Raw genomic sequence first — 7,700 nt, 5'->3', positions numbered from 1 at the left:
CACTTAATTCCCCCTTTTCTCCTTCATATATAGAGTTTAGTCAGAACGATGTTTTGTTAGAGCCACAGGAATGCTTATAAATGGCAGTGTTCAATATATTTGGACCTTGGCTTTGAAATGTTGGTAAAAGTGTTTGAAGGATTAATTTTTGTTCCTTTTGTTCAAGGCACAAAACAGGCTGCTACTGCATAGGAAGGAATAGCTTCACTGTTTTCTATATCATGTCAGTGAATCTTTATATGTACTTGTAATTTCATAAATTCTTTTAGTTTGCCAGAGTTTATTTAGCGATTGCCTTGGGTTCCCTTGACCAATGCTAACTTTTAAGTATTAGGCTTTTAAAAATGTCTACATGAATATGTACTTAAAACTGAGGAGAAAAAACATATACATCCATATATCTCTAAATCCAGATTAAGAGCTCTTAATACATCCAGATTTTGACATTTTCTTAAGATGTAACCAAACAAAATGTATCTGATAATGCAAAATAGACAGGCAAGACATTATTTGGCTGTATTGCCGTCTGTCAGAAGTTGGTAAACCTCTTCCAGGTGATTTAAACCTCTTCACAGCGAAAAGATTAGTATGAGTGTCAATGACAGGGATGGGCAGTGGTGTGCTGAAAAATTAGCCCTCTAAATAAATAAATACATACATAAATAAGCAAGTCCCAATTTCATAGTGTTTGCTGATTTCTATGGTGTAAATACTTCCATCATGGTGCCTTTTAATCTACCAATGGCTGGCTCTCAAAATTTCTAAATCTTTAACCATCAGTAATATCCAGCTCCAGTTGGTTCCTGTACATTGCTATCCATTTCCTTCTCTAATTAATTGAATGAACATTTATTGAACATCTACTGTGTATTAGCCACCATGCTAGATGTTTATGAGAATAAAGAGATTAATTAATATGTTCTGGTCCACAGGAATTTATCATTCACTCTCTCTTGAAATAAAGAAGTTGCTTGGGCGCCTGGGTGGCTCAGATGGTTAAGCGTCTGCCTTCGGCTTAGGTCCTGGGATTGAGTCCCGCATCGGGCTCCCTGCTCCTTGGGAGCCTGCTTCTCCCTCTGCTTCTCCCTCTCTCTCCCTCTCCCTCTCTCTCCTCCTCTGTCTCTCATGAATAAATAAATAAATAAATCTTAAAAAAAAAAAGTTGCTTAAAATTTGGGATATAAAACTGAGGAACAAATAAAGAACAGCATCTCATGATTTGGGAAGATTGTACCAGTTCATTAAGTAAGGTATGGAAACTTTTGTTCCAAACATTCAAGAATAAATTGCAGTGGGGGTGCCTGGGTGGCTCAGTCAGTTAAGTGTCCAACTTTTGATTTCAGCTCAGGTCATGATCATGGGGTTGTGAGTTTGAGCTTTAACTGTATCTTCTTACTTATCATTTACCATTGAGATATAGGGCATGTACCAAGTGTTAGTAAAATTGACAATAAATTTTTGCTTAGCTATTGATTTTTAGAATGTATTCTTTCCATCAGTCTACCTCAGAAGGGAGGAGGGCAAGTTATAGGAACTCAATGCCACCAAAAGCCCTTCAATTACCTTTTACCATTTTTTCATCCCTATGTAGTTTAACCTAATTTTTTTGTGTGAATTCTGCCCAGGCCTATATCTCCTTGAACCTTCCCTCTTGACAATAGCTCTCTTCTTTCTTGATCATTCTGTTGTCACCAAACTCCAAAATAATCTGAATAGTCCTGTTACTTTTCTACTCAACGAAACCCTGATTTTGTTTGATGAAACTACATTTATGTTTTACAGTATCTTGAGTACTTTATCAGGTATTTTAGCCCTTCATATCACAGGATGAAGATAAAAGAGCATGAGGTTACTTTTATTATTCCTCTTAACCATTTCCAGCACCAGTTTGTAAACTTTTATTCTAAAATAGCAATTCTAGTCATCAGTGATTTTCAGAACCGGACAACAGGAAGGGACAGAAAATCATGCATGCAATAAATAGTTAAAAAGATGATATTCTGGTGGTGCCTGGGTGGCTCAGTCAGTTTTAAATATCCAATTCATGATTTCAGCTCAGGTCATGATCTCAGGGTTGTTAGATGGAGCTCTGCATTGGGCTTCACACTCAGTGTGGAGTCCGCTTGAGATTCCCTCTCCTCTCCCTCTGCCCCTCCCCACCCCTTGCTCTTGCTCTCTCCCAAATAAATAAATAAATAAATGTCTTTTTTTAAAAAGATGATATTCTGTAATGATATGCTAAGCTGGGACAAGAGAGGGACAAGGACTCATAAGTATAAACTGCACCGTGTTTAGAGTGAAATTGGTCCATGAACACAAGGTGTCATTTCCATTTATGTGTGTCTTTTAAAATTTCTTTCATCAATGCTTTGTAGTTTTTAGTGTACAAATCTTTCACTTCCTTGGTTAAGTTTTTTTCCTAAGTATTTTAATCTCTTTGGTGCTACTATAAATGGTATAGTTTTTTAATTTCCTTTTTGGATTGTTCAATGTTAGTGTTTAGAGATGTTAGTGTATACATATTTGTGGTTGATTTTGTATCCTGCAACTTTGCTAAATTTATATATTAGTTCTAACAATTTTTAAGATGAAATCTTGTTGGTTTTCTACATATAAGATCATGTCATCTATGAACAGAGATCATTTTATTTCTTCCTTTTTGATTTGGATGCCTTTTATTTCTTTTTCTTGCCTAACTGCTCTGGCTGGGACTTCCAGTCTACACTGAATAGAAATACCAAGACTGGACATCTTTATCTTATTCCTGATCTTAGAGAAAAATCTTTCAGTTTTTCACCATTGAGAATGATGTTAGCTGTGCACTTCTCATATTTGGCCTTTATTGTGTTGAGGTAATTTCCTTCTATTCCCAGTTTTCTGAGTCTTTTTATCATGAAAGTGTGTTCAATTCTGTCAAGTGCCTTTTCTACATCTATTGAGATGATCGTGTAATTTTTATCCTTTGTTCTATTAATATGATGTATAATATATCAATGTGATGATTTCCATATGTTGAACCATCTTTGCATTCACCACTTGATCATGGTATATGTTCCTTTTATTTTTTTAAAGATTTATTTATTTATTTTAGAGGGGGGAGGGGCAGAGGGAGAGAGAGAGAGTGTCTTAAGCAGACTCCATGCTAAGCATGGAGCCTGACATGGAGCTTGATCTTACAACCCTGAGATCATGACCTGAGCCATAACCAAGGTGCCCTGGTGTATGTTCCTATTAATGTGCTGTTGGATTCATCTTGCTAGTATTTTGTTGAGAATATTTGCATCTATCTTCATAAGAGCTTTGACCTGTAATGTTCTTGTAGGATCTGCCTAGCTTTAATATCAAGGTAACACTGACCTCACAAAATGAGTTCAGAAGTGTTCCAAGACAAAATATTGTTAAAACTTCCATACTACCCTAAGCAATTTAGAGACTCAGTACAATCTGTATCAAAATCCTAATGACATTTTTTATAGAAATAGAAAAAAATCATAAAATTCATATGGAGTAACAAAAGACCCCAAGTAGCTAAAATAATCTTGAGAAAGAAGAATAAAAATAGAGGCCTCACATTTCCTAACTTTTAAACATATTACAAAGCTACAGTAGTCAAAAAAGTATGGTACTGGCATAAAGACAGACATATATATCAATGGAACAAAATAGAGAGCACAGAAATAAACCCACACTTAGGTGGTCAAATGATCTTTGATAGGGGTGCCAAGACTACATAATGGGGAAGGGAAAGTTTCTTCAACAAATAGTGTTGGGAAAACTGGATACACACATGCAAAAAAATGAAACTGCACCCTTATCTTACACCAAACACAAAAGTCAACTCTAAATCGCTTGAGGACTTAAATGTAAGACCTGAAACTTAAAGATTCTAAAAGAAAATATGGAGAAAAAGCTTTATAACACTGGGTTTAGTAGTATTTCTTGGATATGATGTCAAAATCACAGACAACAAAAGAAAAAATAGACATATTGGACTACATCAAACTAAAAAGCTTCTGCACAACAAAGGAAACTGAGTGAAAAGAGAACTATGGAAAAGGAGAAAATATTTGCAAACCATATATCTGATAAGAGATTGGTATCCAAAATGTAAAGAATTCCTACAATTCAAGAACAAATAAGCAAATAACCCAATTTAAAAATGGTCACAGTACTTGAAGAGACATTTCTCCAAAGAACATATACAATGGTTAACAGATATATGGAAAGATGTTCAACATCACTAATCATGAGAGAAATGCAAATAAAAACCATAATGAGATACCACCTCACCTCACCCGTTAGAATGACCATTATTAAAAAAAAAAACACTCAAAATAGAAAATAATGTGTTTGAGAGGATGTGAAGAAATTGGAACCCTTGTGCGCTGTTTTTTGTTTTGTTTTGTTTTTTAAAGATTTTATTTGTTTATTTGAGAGAGAGAGAGAGAGCATGAGAGGGAAGAGGGTCAGAGGGAGAAGCAGACTCCCTGCCGAGCAGGGAGCCTGATGTGGGACTCGATCCCGGGACTCCAGGATCATGACCTGAGCTGAAGGCAGTCGCCCAACCAACTGAGCCACCCAGGCGCCCACCCTTGTGCACTGTTAATGGGAATGTAAAATAGTGGATCTTCTGTGGAAAACAATGTGGAGGTTCCTCAAAAAATAATAAGCAGTACTACCATATGATCTAGCAATTCTATTTCTGGGTATTTATCCAAAAGAACTGAAAAGAGAATCTCAAAGAGATACTTGCAGTGTTGTGTTCATTACAACATTATTCATAATAGCCAACTGGTGGAAATAACCTAAATGTCTATCAAATGAATGGATAAAGAAAATGTCACACACACACACACACATGCACCCAAAAACAAGAATATTATTCAGCCTTAAAAGAAGAAGGAAATTCTATCATAAATTAAAACATGGATGGACTTTGTAGACATTATGCTAAATGAAATAAGCCAGTCAGAGAGTCTACTTACGTGAGGTGTCTAGAATAGTCAAACATTCTCAGATGAAGGAACACTAAGAAACTTCGTTGCCAATAGAGCTGCTCTAAAATAATTGCTAAGGTACATTTTTCAGACAGAAAGAAAATAATACAAGAAGGAAACATGACATATCAGGAATGATGGAACAGCAATAGAAATGGTAAATATCTGGAGGCGCCTGGGTGGCTCAGTCGGTTAAGCGTCTACCTTTGGCTCAGGTCGTGATCTTGGGGTCCTGGGATTGAGCCCTGCATTGGGCTCAATAAATAAATTCTTTAAAAAACTGGTAAAAAGCTTTGCGCAGTGGCAGTATCGTAGCCAATGAGGTTTATCCGAGGCGCGATTATTGCTAATTAAAAAACTGGTAAATATCTGGATTAACATAATAGAATGTTCACCTCTTTTTGAGTTCTGTAAAATAAGTTTGATGGTTGAAAACTGGATATAAGACCAACAAAAATATTGATTATATTTCCACATATTAACAATAATAGTTGAAATTACAGTTTATTTATTTTTTAAAAGATTTCATTTATTTATTTGACAGAGAGAGACAGAGCACAAGTAGGGGAGCAGCAGAGGAGAGGGAGAAGCAGGCTCCCCACTGAACAGGGAGCCCCACGTGGGTCTTTATCCCAGGACCCAGAGATCATGACCTGAGCTGAAGGCAGACGCCCAACTGACTGAGCCACCCAGGCGCCCCTGAAACTGACATTTTAAAAATGCCTTTTAATAACTCCAAAATTTGAAGTACTTAGGTATGAAGTTAACGAAAAAATATACAGGATCTCTATGCTAAAAACTGGAAATTTTGAGGAAGAAACTCAAAGAAGTCCAAATAAATGCTCATGGATTAAAGGACTTAAAAATAGGATATCAATTCTTCCAAACTGATCCACAGATTTAATGTAATTCAAATGAAAATCGCAACAGGATTTTTTTTAAATATATAAACATTTGTATGTGAAGGCCAAAGAATTAGGATAGCCAAAACACTTTTAAAAGGAGGAATTAAATCAGAGGAACTATAATACTTGATTTTAAGATTTACTATAAAGCTAGAACAATTGAGGGCGCCTGGGTGGCTCAGATGGTTGGGCGTCTGCCTTCGGCTCAGGTCATGATCCCAGGGTCCTGGGATCGAGTCCCGCATTGGGCTCCCTGCTCCTTGGGAGCCTGCTTCTCCCTCTGCCTCTCTCTCTCGCTCTGTCTCTCATGAATAAATAAATAAAAAGTTTAAAAAAAAATAAAGAACAATTTAAAAAAAAAAAGCTAGGACAATTGAGATTGTGTGGTATTGGCAAAGAGAACATGGATGGAACAGAATATATAGTCCAGAAATAGAGCTATACAAATGTTGTTGATTCATTTTAGACACAGATGCAAAGGCAATTCAATAGAGAAAGGGTAGCTGTTTAAACAAATCATGCTGGAGCAATTAGACAACCACTAGCAAAAAAAAAAAAAAAGAACCTTGACATAACCTCGCATCTTATGCAGTAATTAATTTTAAAATGGGTCATAAGTCTAAATGTAAAACTTAAAACCATGATAGAGCCATTCTGGAAAACAGATTGGCAGTTATTTATAGATTTTAGAATTAAACCTAGGAAAAATCTTTATGGGGTCAAACAAAAAGTTCTTGGATAAGGCAGCAAAAGCACAGTCTATAAAAGAAAAAAATATTAATAAATTAGACTTCATCAAAATTAAAACTTTTCTTTCTGTGGAAAGCACTGTCCAGGGAGTAAAAAAGAGAAGGTACAGATTGAAAGAAATATTTGCAATTCAGATAGTCTATAAAGATTTTATATCCCTAATATATAAGATCTCTCAAAACTGAAGAGAAAGAAAACAAAGACTCCAATTAATAATGTACAAAATACTTGAAAAGTCAGATCACCAAAGGGTTATATGGAAGGTCAACAAGCAAATAAGCACATGAAAAGATATTCAACATCATTAGCCATTAGGAAAACACAAATGAAAAGCACAATTTTGGGGCACCTGGGTGGCTCAGTTGGTTAAGTGGCTGATTTTTGATTTCACCTCAGGTCATGATCTCAGGGTCCTGGGATGGAGCCCCGCATCGACCCCTGTGTCTGGGCTCAGTGGAGTGTCTGCTGTAGGATTCTCTCTCTCTCTGCCCCTCCTCCTGCTTGCTCTCTCTTTCTCTCTCAAGTAAATAAATAAATCTTAAAAAAAAATAAAACCACAATTTTAATGCCATCATAATCCATGTATTAGACTTTCTAAAATTACGGTGACTAAACATACTGAGTACTGGTAAGGATACAGAATAACTGTAACTCTTCTGGCTTCCTGGTGGTAATAAAACATGATAGAGCCATTCTGGAAAACAGATTGGCAGTTATTTATAAAGTGAAGCTTCCCATAAACCTCGTAATCCCCCTCCTGGGTAGCAAAATGAAAACACAACATATCAGGAAGAAGGATCTCACCAGGTACCAAATTTGCTTGTGCATTGATCTTGGATTTCTAGCCCACAGAGCTATGAGAAACTTCTATTGTTTAGATCACCCAGTCTATGGTATTTTGCTGTAGCAGATTTAGCTAAGACAACTGCTATCTCAGGGATATGTTAATACACCAGGAATAATAGGTCTTCTAGTCATAGAAGCTTGGGTAATGTGTCATAAATTATTCTCTCAGAGCTTCACAATAAACATTAAGATATTAAAGACT

The 7,700-nt window shown here is 36.1% G+C and overlaps 1 pseudogene; it reads left to right on the top strand.

Annotated features, from left to right (window-relative positions):
• The first annotated feature begins 5,286 nt into the window (after positions 1 to 5,286).
• On the top strand, positions 5,287 to 5,417 carry LOC114210719 (U4 spliceosomal RNA; annotated as a pseudogene).
• The last annotated feature ends 2,283 nt before the right edge of the window (positions 5,418 to 7,700 follow it).

Source organism: Eumetopias jubatus, unplaced genomic scaffold, assembly GCF_037043125.1.
Source record: "Eumetopias jubatus isolate StellerSeaLion01/CBP00866 unplaced genomic scaffold, mEumJub1_p1.0 scaffold_14, whole genome shotgun sequence".
NCBI classification, from domain to species: domain Eukaryota; kingdom Metazoa; phylum Chordata; class Mammalia; order Carnivora; family Otariidae; genus Eumetopias; species Eumetopias jubatus.
The sequence above is the reverse complement of the archived record's forward strand: the minus strand, read 5'-3'. Positions and strand labels throughout refer to the sequence as shown.